This window comes from Lycium barbarum, chromosome 4, assembly GCF_019175385.1.
Source record: "Lycium barbarum isolate Lr01 chromosome 4, ASM1917538v2, whole genome shotgun sequence".
NCBI classification, from domain to species: Eukaryota; Viridiplantae; Streptophyta; class Magnoliopsida; order Solanales; family Solanaceae; genus Lycium; species Lycium barbarum.
The window spans coordinates 143,736,279-143,754,313 of NC_083340.1; the positions used below are offsets into that span (position 1 = coordinate 143,736,279).

General features: G+C 32.0%; 1 long non-coding RNA gene across 1 annotated transcript; it reads left to right on the forward strand.

The window, feature by feature from the left end:
- Positions 1–3,244: 3,244 nt before the first annotated feature.
- On the forward strand, positions 3,245–11,001 carry LOC132636776 (uncharacterized). Its single transcript, XR_009581409.1, has 2 exons — positions 3,245–3,906; positions 10,752–11,001. It is a non-coding gene; the product is annotated as an uncharacterized LOC132636776 (long non-coding RNA).
- The last annotated feature ends 7,034 nt before the right edge of the window (positions 11,002–18,035 follow it).

The following is an 18,035-nucleotide window of genomic DNA, read 5'->3' on the forward strand; positions in this document are numbered from 1 at the left end:
TGGGGTCCACTTTTTTTTACCGTGAATTTGGAGATGGTGGGATCTATTTTTTTTTTTTATATTGCTTGATGCGTTTAGTATGGGGTGCACATTTTTTTTTTTTGGACATTATTAGTTTGTACTATTTTTATGCATATAATATATATACATATACTATGTTCAAAACACAATTACTATAACATTGTAGTTTGTGCTCCGTATCTAAAACTTTATTATATTAGTGTTTGCTACGAATATAAAGTCTGCACTTTTTTTTAACATTATATTTTTTTTAATATGGGGTTCACTTTTCTTTTTTTGATATTGCTTGATTTTGATAATATGGGGTCCACTTTTTTTTTTCCATGAGTTTGGAGATGGTGAGTTTCATTTTTTTCTTGCTTTTTTTTTTTATTGCTTAGTTATTTAGTATAGCCCCCCCCCCCCCCCCCCTCCCTTTTTTTTTTTAAGGGACAACGGACGACGAAGCATGGGTCTAAACCCATGCTTTATATAGTTTTTTTTTTTATATATATTGCTTGGTATTGTTTAGTATGAAGCCCACCCTTTTGGACATTATTAGTTTGCACTATTTTTATGCATATAATATATATATATATATATATATATACACACACACACTATGTTCAAAACACGATTAATATAACATCATGGTTCGTGCTCCATATCTAAAACTTTATTATATTAGTGTTTGTTATGAATACAAAGTCTGCACTTTTTTTTTGACATTGTTTATTTTTTTAATATGGGATTCACTTTTTTTTTTATATTGCTTGATTTTGTCAATATCGGATACTATGTTCAAAACACGATTAATATAACATTGTAGTTTGTGCTCCATATCTAAAACTTTATTATATTAGTGTTTGCTACGAATACAAAGTCTGCACTCTTTTTTTTGACATTGTTTGTTTTTTTAATATGAGATTCACTTTTTTTTTTATATTGCTTGATTTTGTTAATATGTAGTCCACCTTTTTTTTCCCCGTGAGTTTGGAGATGGTGGGTTCCACTTTATTTACTTCCTTTTTAAAAAAAAAATATTGGTTGGTGTTTAATATGGGGACCACACTTTTTTTTAAATGCTTAATTGGTTGGTGTTTTTTTGAATTTTTTAATATTGGTTGGTGTTTAATATGGGGACCACACTTTTTTTTAAATGCTTAATTGGTTGGTGTTTTAATGAATTTTTTAATATTGGTTGGTGTTTAATATGGGGACCACACTTTTTTTTTTAAAAGTATTTTAAGTATGTTGTTGTACAATAATTTCATTTGCTCCCACTAATGGGTTGATATGCATGTGGCAATAAATCCATCATTATTGATTTAATTGTTTGATTTTCTAAGCACTTTTGTATTTTAAGTATGTTGTTGTACAATAATTCCATTTGCTCCCTCTAATGGGTTGATACGCATGTGGCAATGAATCCATCAGGCTATATGGGCCCACAATTTATTTTTTTCAAAAATTGGAAAACAGATATATATATATATATATATATATATAAGTATTTTAAGTATGTTGCTGTACAATAATTTCATTTGCTCCCACTAATGGGTTGATACGTATGTGGCAATAAATCCATCATTATTGATTTAATTGTTTGATTTTCTAAGCATTTTTGTATTTTAAGTATGTTGCTGTACAATAATTTCATTTGCTCTCTCTAATGGGTTGATACGCATGTGGCAATGAATCCATCATTATTGCTTGATTTTGTTAATATGGGATCCACTTTTTTTTCCCGTGAGTTTGGATGTGGTGGGTTCCACTTTTTATTTTTTTATATTTTTTATTACTGGTTGGTGTTTAATATGGGGCTCACAATTTGTTTTTAAAATATTAGTAGTTGTTTAAAATATGTGGGCCACAATTATTTTTTAAATATTAGTAGTTGTTTAAAATATGTGGGCCCACAATTAAAAAAAAATATTAGTAGTTGTTTAAAATATGTGGGCTCACAATTTTTTTTGGGCTCACAAACGGACGATGAAAAAGTGGTTGGTGGACGACGAAAAAGTGCCCACTCACTCTTCTAAATAGTTAGAAAAGTTTTTTCAATTTTACTTTTAATATTAAATATATTATTGAAAATAGTTTATATTGATTAGGATATATTTATTAGAGAGATATAAGTAGGATAATAAAATTTCTCTTTTATTTATAATTTCTTGAGGAACCTATATCAGAAAAAGTGATCAAGTAATATTAGATCGGAATACGAAAAAATCAGTAAAATTCATTTTTTGTTTATGATTTTATGGGATCGAGGGAGTAGTCTAATCAAATAATTAATCAATCCCCTTTTCTTCCCCAAAAAACAAAAAGTCATCCTTTTCACAAAAAATGGCAAAAACCTTCATATTGTTCCCCATTATCCCACTCCTATTCATCATCTCCTTATCCCCTACAAACCCGGATTCAAATCCGAACCCGACCCATCGGAGGCCCACAAAGAGCTGCTCAAATTCGGGTTCCCTATCGGTGAATAGTGTCGTTCACAACTTTTCCTACCAAAAAAAAAAAAAAAAAAATTATAATAACATGAAAGAGCGTAAAGAATTACTAATACTCATTTCTGTCTTACTTTTCTTTTTTGTATTTACTTGACAAGTTTAAAGCACATTTTAATATCACACGTATTTTTAATTTAAAATCACAATATTAAAAAAATTCATTTTATCCCTTAAAACTCAGTCAAACTAAAATACATTCCCTTGTCATAAAAAGACTAAAACATTTTGGTCATGAGAATTTTTCATTTTTTCCCGAAACTTTTGTTCACTTTATTTACTTTTGGCCGTGAAAACTTCAAATACAATTTAAACTTGTATTTAAAATTTGGAAGACCCTAAAATTATGTTTTCACTTTTTTTTTTTACTTTCAGTACATTCAAATAATCAAATATTCTTTATAAAAATTATAATCAAACACAATTCCATCTTCAACTCCAACTTCAAAACTCCAAAAAAAGGTGAAAAATATTTAATTTTCATGGCTAAACGCATGTTAATACTGTTAGGAGTCGTTTGGTAAGCGGACTAAATTATCCGATATTATAATCCTAGAATTATAGTCCTGGGATAAGACGGGATATCCCAAAATTAATTTTGAGTTTGATTTTATACTCTAATTGATGCAAGGTATAAAATTATTTTAAAATAAATTTATATCTTATATCAAATATAATATAAACAATTAATTCAGGAATATCCCATAATATATCATGCACCAAACGACCTTATTGTATTGGGAAACAAAAAGGCAAAAAGGGTGAAGTTTCCCTCACATACAGTATACAGATAACGTGGCCTATTCTGTGTCACATATCCACAACACTTGATCCAGTTTCATTAGTCAAAAAATCTCTTCAAACCAACTAATCAAATCCCCATAATAATAAAACTCATCCATTCCCAAATCTCAACACACAAAAAAAATGGCAAAAACCACCATATTCTTCACCATTTTGTTCATCATCATCTCTGTATGCTCATCAAACCCGGATCCAAACCCGACCCATTCTCAGGCCCACAAAGAACTACTGACATACGGGTTTCCCATCGGCTTACTTCCCAAAAACATCAACAACTATGTCCTAAACACAACATCAGGTCACTTCATTGTTTCTTTAAGTGACACGTGTCGAATCACCCTTCCACCAGACAACTACCTTGCAACATATTCCAAGAAAATTACAGGCAAAATTGTTGAGAATAAAATTGCTGAGCTTAATGGGATTAGTGTTAAGGCATTTTTTAAATGGTGGGGCATTACTGGGATTAGATCTAGTGGTGATAATTTGGTGTTTGAAGTTGGTATGGTTACTGCTAAATACCCTTCTAAGAATTTCAATGAAAGTCCTGATTGTGAAGGGAAAAAGAAACATTCCTCTTTCTAAGGTATTTTTTTTTTGTATATTCTGTGTATATTCTATGTATATCATTGTCGTTTATTGCTTTTCTTGGTTAATTTTGAAGGCCATAGTAATTATTATGCCAATTTTGTTGACCCCTTTGCTTTTTTTTTTTAAAAACTTTGTCATTCAAAAGATTGAAACTTTAGTATGTTTGGTAATTCTTTAATGTTGGTATGGTTACTGCTTAATACCCTTCTAAGAATTTCAATGAAAGCCCTGATTGTGAGGGGAAGAAGCATTCCTCTTCTTTAGGTAATTATCTAATTTTACTCTAGTAAAGTTTTTAACTTTTTGTATATTGTATGTATATTCTATGAATATGATTGTGTTTTGTTATTTTTCTTGGTTCATTTTGAAGGCTATAGTGATTGTTATGCTCTTTATGTTGATTTTGTTGACCCCTTTGATTTTTTATTGTACTATAATGAAGTTGTTACCTTTTGTATATTCTATGAATATCATTGTGTTTTGTTACTTTTCTTGGTTGATTTTGAAGGCTGTAGTAATTATTTATGTGCTTTATGTTAATTTTGTTGACCCCTTTGGTTTGTTTTCAACTTTTGTATATTATGTATGAATATCATTGTCGTTTGTTGCTTTTCTTGGTCAATTTTGAAGGCAATGGTAATTATTAATCTTTCCTTTTTAGTCTAATAAAGTTGTTATCTTTTTGTATATTCTATGAATATGATCGTCATTTATGTATATAGTTTATGTATATTCTATGTATATCCTATGCATATTCTAATGTACTCTAATAAAGTTGTTACCTTTATGTAAGTTTGTTGACCCCTTTGATTTTTTTTTTTCCAGCTTTGTTATTCAAATGATTGAAACTTTAGTATGTTTAGTAACTCTTTAATGTTAACCTGCTCATTTACTCTCCAAGAACGTAAATGAGTATGCCCTAAACTCCAGTTCTGGTCATTTCGTTGTTTCTTTAGGTGACACATGTCGAATCACCCTTCAACCACACAACTACCTTGCTACATATTCCAAGAAAATTACAGGAAAAATTGTTGAGAATAAATTGCTGAGCTAAATGGGATTAGTGTTAGGGCATTTTTTAAGTGGGGCGTATTTACTAGTATTAGATCTAGTGGTGATAATTTGGTGTTTGAAGTTGTATGGTTACTGCTAAATATCCTCCTAAGAATTTCAATGAAAGCCCTGAATCTGAGCGGAAAAAGCATTCCTCTTCCTGTGGTACTTTTTAATCTATTTTTTAAACTCTAATAAAGTTGTCACCTTTTTGTATATTCTGTGAATTTTTTGTCATGTGGTGATGTTTATTGCTTTTTGGTCAATGTTGAAGGCTAGAGTAATTAATCCATTATGCACTTTCTGTTGATTCCCTTTCCTTTTTTTGGTTCTCTGAACTTCTTTTACAAACTCATGAGATTGAAACTTTAGTAGGAGTTTGGACATGAATTGAGTAATATTTGGAAGTTCGAAGTTGAAAAATGGTAGAGTATTTGGAAGTTTTGAATTTCTGTTTGGACATGCGTTTTTCACTTGAAAAAAGCTGATGTTTCAATTGAAAACCTAGTTTGAAGAACTCATCTTCAAAAACTAACCAAACTATCATTCTTAGTTAAAACAAACGATGTTTTGAGGATATGTTTTTTAAAAAGGGAAAAAAATTTCATGTCCAAGTGGGCCCTTTGTTTGGGAACTCTAATGTTAACCTTCTCATTTTGCTTCTTGTATGATAATTACAGGCTTGTTGAAGACCATAACTCCACAAGATTTTAATGGTTATTTTGGTCGACTTTGCATCAGACACAAATATCAAAATGACTAGTAACTGACTTATCATCATATCCTTTGTATGCCACAATAGTTTTACCCAATCCTGGCATACCGTTGATTGAAATGATATCTAGTTATGTTGGTCCACTGGTGGGCTTCCTAATTATCCAATTCATCTCCTGATTAAAATCTAAAAATCATTTGACTAGCGGTTGATGATGAGTTGATGTTTGGTTTGTTGGACGAGTTTTACAACAATGATGCTCCTATTATTAGGAATTTTCTCATGTAAATTGGGTAATTGTACTCTTCTTTGATAAGGTTAATCTTTTCTCTAGCATTGGAAAGTATTGAAGAACTTATCAATGAGATATCAATTATTGTTCGAGACTTGGAAAAGTAATCAAGGAATGAAGAGAGTACCAATGGAAAAAAACTGTGCTACTCTGGACTTGCTGAAAAAATATTAAAATCCTGAAGGGAGATTTCAAACATGTTGACTTGGATTCCAGACTCATCTCAAGTCTGTTTCTCTACGAGTAATAGACCAATCTTCATTAATCTTCTACCCAGAACTTAGATAATTTGTTCAATTCCAAAGCTTATTCAGATGCTTTATAACAAAAGAAGTTGGATGGTGAAACTGTGAAAGAAGACCTAGAATTCATAAGAACTCGGGAATGTTGAACAAGATTTGTATAAAGATCTACGCGCACGTGTTTTACAGTGTGGAATATGAGGCAAATGATGGCACTCTATTGCATCTTATAAACTCAATTCAGTGCCTTAGATAAGATCAAACTTATCAAAGAAGATGTCCTCCAATTTACTCAAGAGATTTGTAAAATACGGACCCCGTTGTTGTAATTTCTTCCAACAAACAAAAGAATAACTCATCCTCAACAACTGGTCAATTAATTTTAGGTTTTAAAGAGGAGACGAATTGGATAATTAGGAAGCTGACCAATGGATCAACAGATCTAGATATCATTTCAATCATTGGTAATTTTGGGTTTAGGTCAAACTACTTTAGTATACAAAGTATAATTATAAATTAATTCTTGTCATTTCGACATTTGTGCACAGTGCACAATCGACCAAAAATATAACACGAAAAGATGTTGCAGAAATTTTATAATCAGGTCACTGGTTTGGATGGAAATAGAGGGATATTGATGTTGGTGATAAGTTGCGAAAATCGCTATATCCTCTGCAAAGGCGAACCCGATACCATCGTAGGCCACAAGGAGCTAATCTAATATGTGTTCCCCATAGAGCTATTTCCCAAGAACGTCAGTGGGTATTTTCTAGACTCTAGTTCCTATGACCTTCCCCGGGTGACAAGTGTTGCATTACTCTTCCTCCGGACAACTACCTTGCTACCTGTTCCAAAAAATCACCTGTAAAATTATTGAGAACTGTATTGTTGAGCTTGATGGGATTAACATGAGCTTTATTTTAGTGGTGGGGTATTTCGGGTATTAGATCTAGTGGTGAAAATTTTGTGTTCGAGATTGCAATGGTTACTGCTGATTATCCCTCTTAGAATTTTGATAAAGTCACATCTTGAATCTCTTTTGTTGGAGTTATCTTTGCACGGTAAATAGTTCTAGTGGGTTTTTTGAACTTTGTTAGCTCCTTAGAATACATATAGGATTTCACTGTGAAGGAGCTAACCATTTTTTTCTCACTGATGTAATTTTGACATCTACTGGATGCACTATTAGGGGTCGGTTGGTTTGTAAACAAGTTATGCCGTGATGATAATGTGGGATTAAATAATCTCTCATTCTATTCCGAGATTTTTTTTCATCCCATGAGTGAAATGACCCCTTAATGGAATCTGTAATTTTACCTGATCCAAAAAAACGAAATTTCGATGAATGTCCTGAGTGACAGGGGAAAAAGCATTCCTCTTCCTGAGGTATTTATTGATTTTACTCTATAATACTTACTTCTTGTATACAGTTGGAAATTTTGTCATGGAGTGACGTTCTCTTGCGTCAATATGATTGTCGTTTTGTTACTTTTTGGTAAATATTGAAGGCTATTATGTGTTATTTCTGAAGTTGTGGATCCCTTTGTTTTTCTTAAGATTGACATTTTTCTATATTTGGGAACTCTTTAATTTCAGCATCCTCATTTTGCCCTTTGTATGGGAATGACATGATTATTGAAGACCACAGGATTCTAAGGTAGTTTTGGTGCGTTATAATATTTAGTTTGTTTGAAACAAAAAATTTATTTAGTTTGTGTGTTAATGTCTTTCTCTCTTTATGAACTCCGTGTTCGGTCAAATATTGTTATGAAAAATGAAAGAGAGGTAGTATTTGGTTTTTGTTGCAGAGGTCAGTGTTAGCGAAGGCGAAAAGTGCAAAAACACACTATGGTCCTTTGGGGCTTTAAGTGCAAAGCGCAAATAAAGCGAGGGCATTAAAGAAGAAAGGTGCAAATGAAGAAAACAATACTAAATTATGTGTCTAGTTAACAAATCTATGGACAAAAGAATTGAATTTATTTACAATAAAGTGGTTATTAATGTTATCCTTGCCAGTGAGTGGTCTTATTGGTTGATCAGTCTTACATGCTTTAATCACGTCAAGCACTGAATTTCGTACTCTTTGGTTTTTACTAGCGTTGGTATTTAAATTTCAAGTTTTCAACTAAAGCTACTCAAACTGCTCAAATTTCTTTTATTCTTTTGCTTTAGTTTTTGATACAATTTCTTGTGTTGTCATAATGAGTGAGGTAGTTGGTGGAAAAAAGAATAAAGAAGGCATGGGTTGGTTTCATTTGCCTTAGTCTCTGTAGATAAATAGAGGCATGTTATGTTACACACACGAATACCACAAATTTATGGTTCTTTCAGAGTTTCAAAAGGATGTAACCTTTTCAAGTTGTATTTCTCTTGATAAGAAGGATCTTTAGAGTTTGGTGGGAGGCTGAGAGATCTCCCTTGTGAAAGGCCTTATGAAAAGTCTTAAAGAATACTATCTTTGTTACAGTTACTCGTTTAGAGGGTATATTTACCTAATACGTTTACTATGAATCGTTTTGAGATTTTTTGGGTCAAATTTGGCTTTGAAACACTAGCTTTCGAGAAGCCATTCCCGATTAACGACTTCTTTTTCACTCTGAGGTACTTATGTTCTTCTTTATTTGAAAATTCCTGTTCAGCACCCTTTAATAGTTCTCACTACTAGACTGCTCAAAAGCATTACACAACACTACCTTATTTCATCGTTGGGAACTCTTGTTTCATGCATTTGGTCTTTCCAAAGTATTTGGACTACTGAGTAAAAGTTTTTGAAGTGCCCCTTTTTATTTGCATAATTTAAGATTTGGAGTTGGAACAACTTCCGGGGAGGAAAAAAGAAGAAAGGGAAATAAAGGACAGTGGACACTGGACAGAATCATGAAAGATAAGCAAACTAAATTATGATTTCATGGATTTTGACTCGACTTTTTTCAGAAGTTGTTGACATCTCATGGTTCTTCGTTTGATTCTGTAAGTGTGATAGGTGACATCGGTGTTGTTTCTGTCATTGAGTTGTTGGTTACCTGTTTGTCATGATTGCTCCTTTATTTCTCAACTTAAGAAGCTGTACGCTCCAAGTGGTTACTAAATTATATGGTTATGATTCATGCACAGTGTAACTACCCCTTCCTCTCCCCTTGGGCCCAGCAAAAAAAGAAAAAAGTAAACAGAAAAATTAAAAGAAAAAGGGAAAAAAATAAATGAACATTTACCATATCTAATTTCTTTACTTCTATTTCCGTTTGGTTCATTATTTATCTAACCTTTTTGGTGAAGTCTTGCTAGTAGAACTTGTTGATAAGCTTTTCGGTGAAGTCATCTTGAGTGTCTTTTATCCATCTCCTTCTCAGTGTTTCAACTTCCCTCTTACTTGTTGAGTGCTATCATTCTAGCTCTTTAGCAGTGTATTTCCCGTTGATGCATCATAGCCTTTATTATGTTCTATCATAACAAACCGGTGGGTCAAACAGTCGAACCTGAATGGATTAAATTCCTCACTAGAGATTTGGGAAACGTGGAAATTTAGGGTTTGTTCAGACTTCAGAGCAAGAGAATTCTTAAGGTCACTGTTGTAATTTTTTCTCCAAAAAAGGAGAAGGGGGTTGATTTGACTCTGTTCATGTGAAACATTTCCTTTTTCTTGAGGAAACTGGAAACCCTTCAAAAAGATTGGCTAGTGTAGATGGCGCAAATGTTATGTCGATCCAGTTTCTCCAACAAAGAAAACACGGAAGGCGTTACCTTTTATTTAGTGGTTTCTTCACTTCCCATCCTTTTGTTTCCACACACAGTCTCTCCTCCACCCCCCTCCCCCCTCTCTCTTTTTCTGTTGTTACCTTTCTCCTCCTTTTCCGTTGAGGCCCATTCTTCGTTGTGTCCCCTGCACCTCCAAGTTTGAATTAATGGACTTAGTGGAAAACTTCTTTTCCCCTTTGTCCAAAGTCTAAAGAAGCCTTTTTAAATCTGGAAAGTAGAAAAAGGATAGTACAAAAGGAAACTAGAAAATATTGCAAGAAATAAGGTGGTATAGATTGTGAAAGGGAAAAATGATTAATATGCTCTCCCTGTTTCATGTAGCAAACACTAGCTTAGATACAGTTATTTGCAGTACTAGTTTCCTGGATTGTTATTGTTGGAATGTTGAAGTAAATGGTGCTGAACTTTGATGATGTATAGGACCCTCAGTCCGTTTTCGATTAAATTAGTTGAAGTTAGGAGAAATGGGTGCAATCCTTGTCTGATCTTTGATAATGGGGATAATAAACATTGCAGATTAGTTGATGGTTCGACCATCTTTGGTGCTCATTTTGGTAAAGCATATTCTGTAGTGGTTGGTGTATGCTTAGCAAGTTGGTATATTTTATTTATGTTTTCCTTTTAGTTCAGTAAAAATAATGTGATTTTGGGAGTATATTTGGTGAAATGGTCGTTCTAATATGAGAAGTTAGGTACACAATTTTCTTATGGCATTACTTTATTGATTAAGCATATTATAGCTCATTACCTTGAATGCTAACTCCCTTATATTTTCTTTTCAGCCTGCAGGGCCTTTTTCAGCTGCTGCTTATGAAATAAGCTCAACAAAGTTGGGCATGATGGTGCTGATAAAACTCGCAAGTTCTCTTAGCATATTATCTTATCCGATTAACGATTTAGTAAATTACGCAAGCAGTTGCTAAGTGGTATTGTATATATTATCTTGAACGTTGTTAATGGCTACAGAGAGACTGTTGACTCTTTTCCTGTGTTGTATATTTGCTGCTGCTGTGATTGAGTTGTGACCATGGACATAGGACTTGTTTAATTGCAGACTTATTTGATTAACTTAACTGGGGAAAATTCATAATGGAAACAGCTTCAAACCCCTCTTTGCCATTCCTTCCACCCGTAACCAAAAGTTTCTGGTTCGAGCTCTGGAAATGGATCATTCTTTGGTAGCCAGGCCGAATGTAGATGGTCTAGTATGGGTTTAGATGGATCCAGTAGCTTTGGCTTGGACCTGGTGTATGTTAAAAGTTAGTATTCATCGGTGTGATGTTGAATTTGATCAAGACAAATGAATGATCTACTTAGGAAATGCTTATGGGGTAGTCAGAATAACTTACTTATATGGGGAATAATAAAGGTCTTAACCTCCCAAGTCCTAGCTATTCTATACGCCTCATTTTCTTCGTTGTTTTGACAATAGGATTTTTCGTTGCGGCTTGGCCATGATTATATTTCACTGCTAGGCCATAAACCAGAATTTAACTTCACAATCACTCACAAAAATCCAGAAACAACTTCAGTTTGTATTGTGGCCAAGCACAACTACAATTCCTAAATATGATTTTTTTCTCCTTGAAAACAAAAACTATTTTTTTTTCAATGCTCAAAGTTTCCAAGCGGGCCCTAAGACGAATGCTATAAGTAGGTTAAAGGAATTTTAAATAACAATCATAAATTCAGTGTATTCTCACAAATGGAGTTGGGGAGAATAGCGTGTACGTAAGACCTTACCCTTGTCTTGTGAAGATAGAGAGATTGTTTTCGATAAATTCTCGACTTAGGGATTAAAAGAATTTTAAAAAAGAACTTAATATATTAGACTATAGTTAATCCTCCTCCTCAGCTAATATTACTGGGTTTGGAAAAGTATAGTTAGTAATTAACTGAAAAACTTATTTTATACACCAATTAAATAACAATGAAGCAATCATTAGATCATGTATGATAATCAAAACTGAAAGCCTTCCCTGAATTTATTTCATTATTATAAGGAAATAAAATCTGGACTTTTACTAATTTTCAGTCTCTGAACAGTCAATTAGTCAGCACTCCATCTGTTTCATTCACGTGAGATAATATTGCTTGAGAAGTCGAGGACTACATCTTTTCATATATTTTATTACCAAAAAAGGAAAGAAAAAGTGGATTATAACATTTAAAAATATTAAATGTTGAAATATCGGTTAGCAACATAATTTACTATACAAATTCACATAATTCAACTTAAGAAGAAGAAATTGAAAAGCTAGAGACTTTTTTGTTTCATTATATACAAAGGATAAGATCCAACTAGCCAAATGAATACATATAAGGATCCGTGGAAAAACTACACCCGACAACAATACATGCAATGATGCATGGAAAAAATTAGAAAGTGATAAAACAATCCGAAAACAATACATTCACAATTAGAAAAGTGGATGTATGAAGAAAATTAGAAGAAATACAACGAAAAAGTAATAAAATCACCTGAGAAAAATGCATTCACAATTAAAAAATTGAATGTATGGAAAAAACGAGTAAAATATATGGAAAAAAATGCTCAAATCGAGGGGAGCTTATTCAATGGTCCTCACCTTGGTGAGATTAGCTTTTCTGTGATATGTGTAAGGTACTGTGACATATACCACACTCGAAGAAATTTTTTCGGTGAACATTAGAATTGTGCTTGTGTATGCCACAGCGTTCCCGAAAGGTACGATGACTTTTACAAAGGTAGCAAGCAAAAGTTCGAGTAGGTGGGGTTGGGGGCGAAGCAACAACTGGTAGAGGTAGAGCAATTTCTCATTAAGTGAAAAAAAAAAAAAAAAAAAAACTTAGACTTGTTCTTATATTTGAGACTACTTCATTTTTTGTATTGATTTTAGACTGACTTTATCTTCTCAAGTTAAGGATGGCGATTCTATTGTCTGGGTCACAATCTGTTGGATATTGTTGTATAAAATTTTATTTACTAATATGAAGATGTGAGTAGTTCAATTCAAAACTATAAAATAGTTCTACGACAAAAAATAGGCAGCTTTTTTTTTTTTTTAATAAAGTCTTTTACTTTTTCTATAAACTTCAATATGTCTAAGAAAAAATAAACTCATAAAATTTATTATTAAATTTTAGGCCTAAAGCAAAAGTTTTACTAGCCTCCCCTTGAGCCACGCCTATTGAAATATAACTGTAATTGTTATCTTAATTTATTTTTTCCTTCATGTGCAAAAAGGAGATCCTTTTTACTTTTATTTATATGTATTTTTTTATTTTTTTTTATATTTTTATTTGTATGATTATAACTTAAAATGAAATTTTAAAATAGAGAAAAATGAATCTTATTTGGATCCCTGACTTATTTGGACACTAGATGATTGAAGCCCGTGCTAGCATGGGCCCAACACAAAAAATAGTATCACACTTTTTTTTAGTCTGTCTTAAAAAGGATAATATATTTTTATGTTTAAAATCATTTAACTTGAAACTTCCCCTTTTACCTTTAATGAAATGATTTAAATCTACACAAATATCTATGACTTGTTTTAGACCGCAATTTTCAAAGATCTTTCTCTTCTTTTTTAAACTTCGTGTCTAGTCAAACTATGTCACATAAATTAGGACAGAGAGAGTACCTTTTAATAATATAATTATGGAATTTTTATTATAGAAAGTATTATAATTCAGTTATGAAAATATTAATAAATTATTTTACTTAGTCCGCTTCTCACATATATGACTTTCTTGGTTTGGTTCTCCAATTGAAAGATTTGAAATCATCTTCTCCTACCGAGTTTCATGCCATCATCTCTTTCTACTCAACAACACTGAAAAACACTTTCATGTGTTAGCATCTGTTGTAGTCTTAAATTTTTAAGTATAGACAACTTCATCATTTTAAGAAAATACGTGTATACGTTTCTTGACCATTTATATTTCCTCTTCTTGATAATATTCCTCATTATTTGTGTGAGATGTATGTGTCTAAACTTATACCCAACAGTATAAGTTTTAAATCTTTTGGTTTTATGACTTCTTTAGCGGTTTTCGTGTTCAATTTAAATCGTTATTTTTTTTCATGAATTTGTCTTCTTTAAATTTTCGCTAAGCGTACCTTTATCATTTTCTGAACTTATTATCATTATTTAAATGTCCTTTTTTTTTTTTTGCAATTGTTTCCTAATTGTTCATGTGGACCTCACCTTAAATTTTTTAGTTTTTTATTTCCACTATTATAGAAGAGTGGACCCACCTTAATTTTTATTTTTTTATTTTAACTATATTTAACTATATTAGAAGAGTGGGTGGACGACGATCCAACCCACTCTTCTAATATAGTAGAAATGTATGTATAGTTATTGTTATTTTAATCTTTTTATTTCATCTAATGGAAAAAGGCGATCCTTTAAAGATAGCTTGGATCAATTGTGGCTAAGGCAAACCGATTAGATTCTCTAAACGATCATTTGGACATGACATCATAAATTTTTTGCAATTGTCTCCTATTTCTTCACGTGGATCCCACGTTAATTTTATTTTTATTTTTGCAATTGTCTCATAATTGTTCACGTAGATCCCGCCTTAATTTTTTTATTTTAACTATATTTAACTATATTAGAAGAGTGGGTGGACGACGATCCAACCTACTCTTGGGAAGAAATTTCTTGGAGGCAAAAGTCAAGATGCCTATGGCTAAAACAGGGAGACGGATACACTTAGTTTTTCCATAAATTGGCAAATGCTCGCAGAAGGTACAATCACATAGACAAGATAGTGGTAGATGGAAATACCAAAGAGGAACAAGTAGAGATTCAAGAGGAGATTCTAAATATTTATGAGGAGCTTTACACATAACCGGAACATTAGAGGCCATCTTTCATTATGGGAAGCACAATAATTGAATCAAATCCACTAAATGGAAAATCTAATCATGTTAAAACCCAAAAAAAGGACTGTCAAATGGAATAAAAACGCACATTGATTATAACTGCGTAACCCTTAAGACCAACTTTTAGATGATTCTTGGTAACATCATACTCAATGGACCTTGAATTTATTCCGTTGGGGACAGGAATTTCAACCTTCACATCTAGCAATGTCTGGCCCCAAGAATAGTCTTCGAAATCTAGCCCAAATTCTTTGTTCGGAATGCGAGCTGTACGGTTGATCTTTGATGTTTTGCCTCTTTTTGATTTTTTAACACCTGAGGGGAAGGAAACAATTGTTTGATGAGTTTACATAAATTCTCATAGTTAATTAACATGCAACATGGATCGAGTATACTAGTTGAAATAGATCTCAAATACTTATAATCAAGGTTGTAAATTCAAATTAAAACATCAATCTCCATGAACAAAGCTCGAAAAACTTTAGATCAATCACAAGATGCTGAATATCCATAGTTCCATATAGAGATTTTGAAGTAATGAGATCATCGTTGATGTTTATATCACTGTGTTACAACTTCAATTTGACTACAGTTTGCACATCAATCACATCAAAAGCATCTAATTTCATAAATTACTTAACAGGTATACCAATCACAGAGAGATCTCAAACACTCATAATCAATGCTGTAAATTCATATTAAAACATCAAACTACAATTAACAACACTCAAAAACTTCAAAACAATCATGAGAGTTGAATATCCATAGTTCTATATAAAGATTTTGAAGTATATTCATACTAAAGTTCTATCTTCATGTTTTCTACTTAACAGATATTACAATTCAGAGAGATCTCAAATACTCATAATGTTGTAAATTCAAATATAAACATCAATCTTTGTAAAAAAAGCTCAGAAAATTTCCTAACAATCACGAGAAGCCTGAATATCCGCAATTCTGTATATAGATTTTGAGGTAAATTCATACTAAACTTTGGATTTGAGTATATTAATCTATTTCATGTTTTATACTTAACCGATATCTTAATTCAGAGAGATCTCAAATCTTCACAATCAATGCTGTAAATTCAAATAAAAACATCATTCTCTGTCAACAAAGCTCAGAAAACTTAGGAACAATCACTAGAAACTAAATATCCATAGTTCCATACACAGATTTTGAAGTAATGAGATCATGATTGATGTTTAAATCACTGTGTTACATCTTCAATTTGACTACAATTCGCACATCAATCACATCAAAAGCATCTAATTTCATTAAATACTTAACATGTATACCAATCATAGAGAGATCTTAAATACTCATAATTAATGTTGTAAATTTAAATAAAAACATCAAACTAAGATCCACAATGCTCGAAAAACTTCCTAACAATCACTAGAAGCTAAATATCTGTAGTTCTGTATAGAGATTTTGAAGTATATTCATACTAAAGTTAGGATTTGAGTATAATCATCTATTTTTATATTTCTACTTAACAAATATCTCAATTTAGAGAGATCTCAAATACTCATAACTGATGCTGTAAAATCAAATTAAAACATCAAACTAAGATCAACAAAGCTCAAAAAACTTCTGAACAATCACTAGAAACTGAATATCCATAGTTCCATATAGAGATTTTGAAGTAATGAGATCATCATTGATGTTTATATCACTGTGTTACAGATTCAATTTGACTATAATTCTCACATCAATCACGCAAAAAAATAATAATAATCTATTTTCGTGTTATCTACTTATTAGAGATCTCATATACTCATAATAAATGCTGTAAATTCAAATCAAACATCATTCTCAGTCAACAACACTCGGAAAACTTTAGAACAATCACTGGAAGCTAAATATTCGTAGTTCTAGATATTTTGAAGTAGATTCATACTAAAGTTGGATTTGATGTTTATATCACTGCGTGACAACTTCAATTTCACTACAATTCGCAAATCAATCACCTCAACAAAAAATCTATTTTCATGTTTTCAAGTGATTACTCAATCACATATAGATATCAAATACTCATAATCAATGCTGTAAATTCAAATTAAAACATACTCCATCAACAACGCTCGTAAAACTTCCAACAGTCACGAGAAACTGAATATTCATAGTTCCATATAGAGATTTTGAAGTATATTATTCCTTGTATAGTTGGATTAGAGTATGAGAGAATTAGACCGTTATCGCACTCGCGTAACAGTTGCCTCTGAGTCTTCTATGACAAATCATCTATTTTCATATTTTCTACTTAACATATCTCAAACACTCATAATATGCTGTAAATTCAAATTAAAACATCAAAATAAGATCAACAACTCTCGAAAAAACTTCCGAACAATAGAAGCTGAATATCCGTAGTTCTGTATAGAGATTTTGAAGTACCCCTAAATCCCCAAACACGTAATAATAAATCCTAAATCCCCAAACCCTAATTAAATGCAAGCTTCAAATACAGAAATCAAGATAAGATTGCAAAAATTAGTGTGTATCAAAGCTTACACTAAAACTGAAATGATAATATAAAATTCTTCGGAGTTCAAATACAGAAATCAAGAAAAGATTGCAAATATTAGTTTGTATCAAAGCTTACACTAAAACTGAAACGATAATATAAAGTTCTTCTGAGTTCAAATACAGAAATCAAGAAACGATTACAAAAATTAGTTTGTATCAAAACTTACACTAAAACTGAAATACTAATATAAAATTCTTCTGAGTTCAAATACAGAAATCAAGAAAAGATTGCAAAAAATTACTTTGATCGCACGCGTGGGTTTGAAGAATAGATGTGTTCGAATCTTCCATTGCCCCCAGACACTGTAGTAACTTGTTATTGGGGGGTAACTTTTAAGTTTCGAAATGAAGTGGAGGCAGGGTTTTTTTTATTTATTTTATTTCTACTATATTAGAAGAGTGAGTTGGATTAGAATTGTGCTTGTGTATGCCATCGCGTTCTCGAAAGGTAGGATGGCTTTTACAAAGGTAGCAACAAAAAGCATGAGTAGGTGGGGGTGGGGGCGAAGCAACAACTGGTAGAGACTAGAGCAATTGCTCATTCAGTGAAAAAAAAAACTTAGACTTGTTCTTATATTTGAGACTGCTTCATTTTTTGTATTGATTTTAGACTAACTTTATCTTCTCAAGTTAAGGATGGCGATTCTATTGTCTG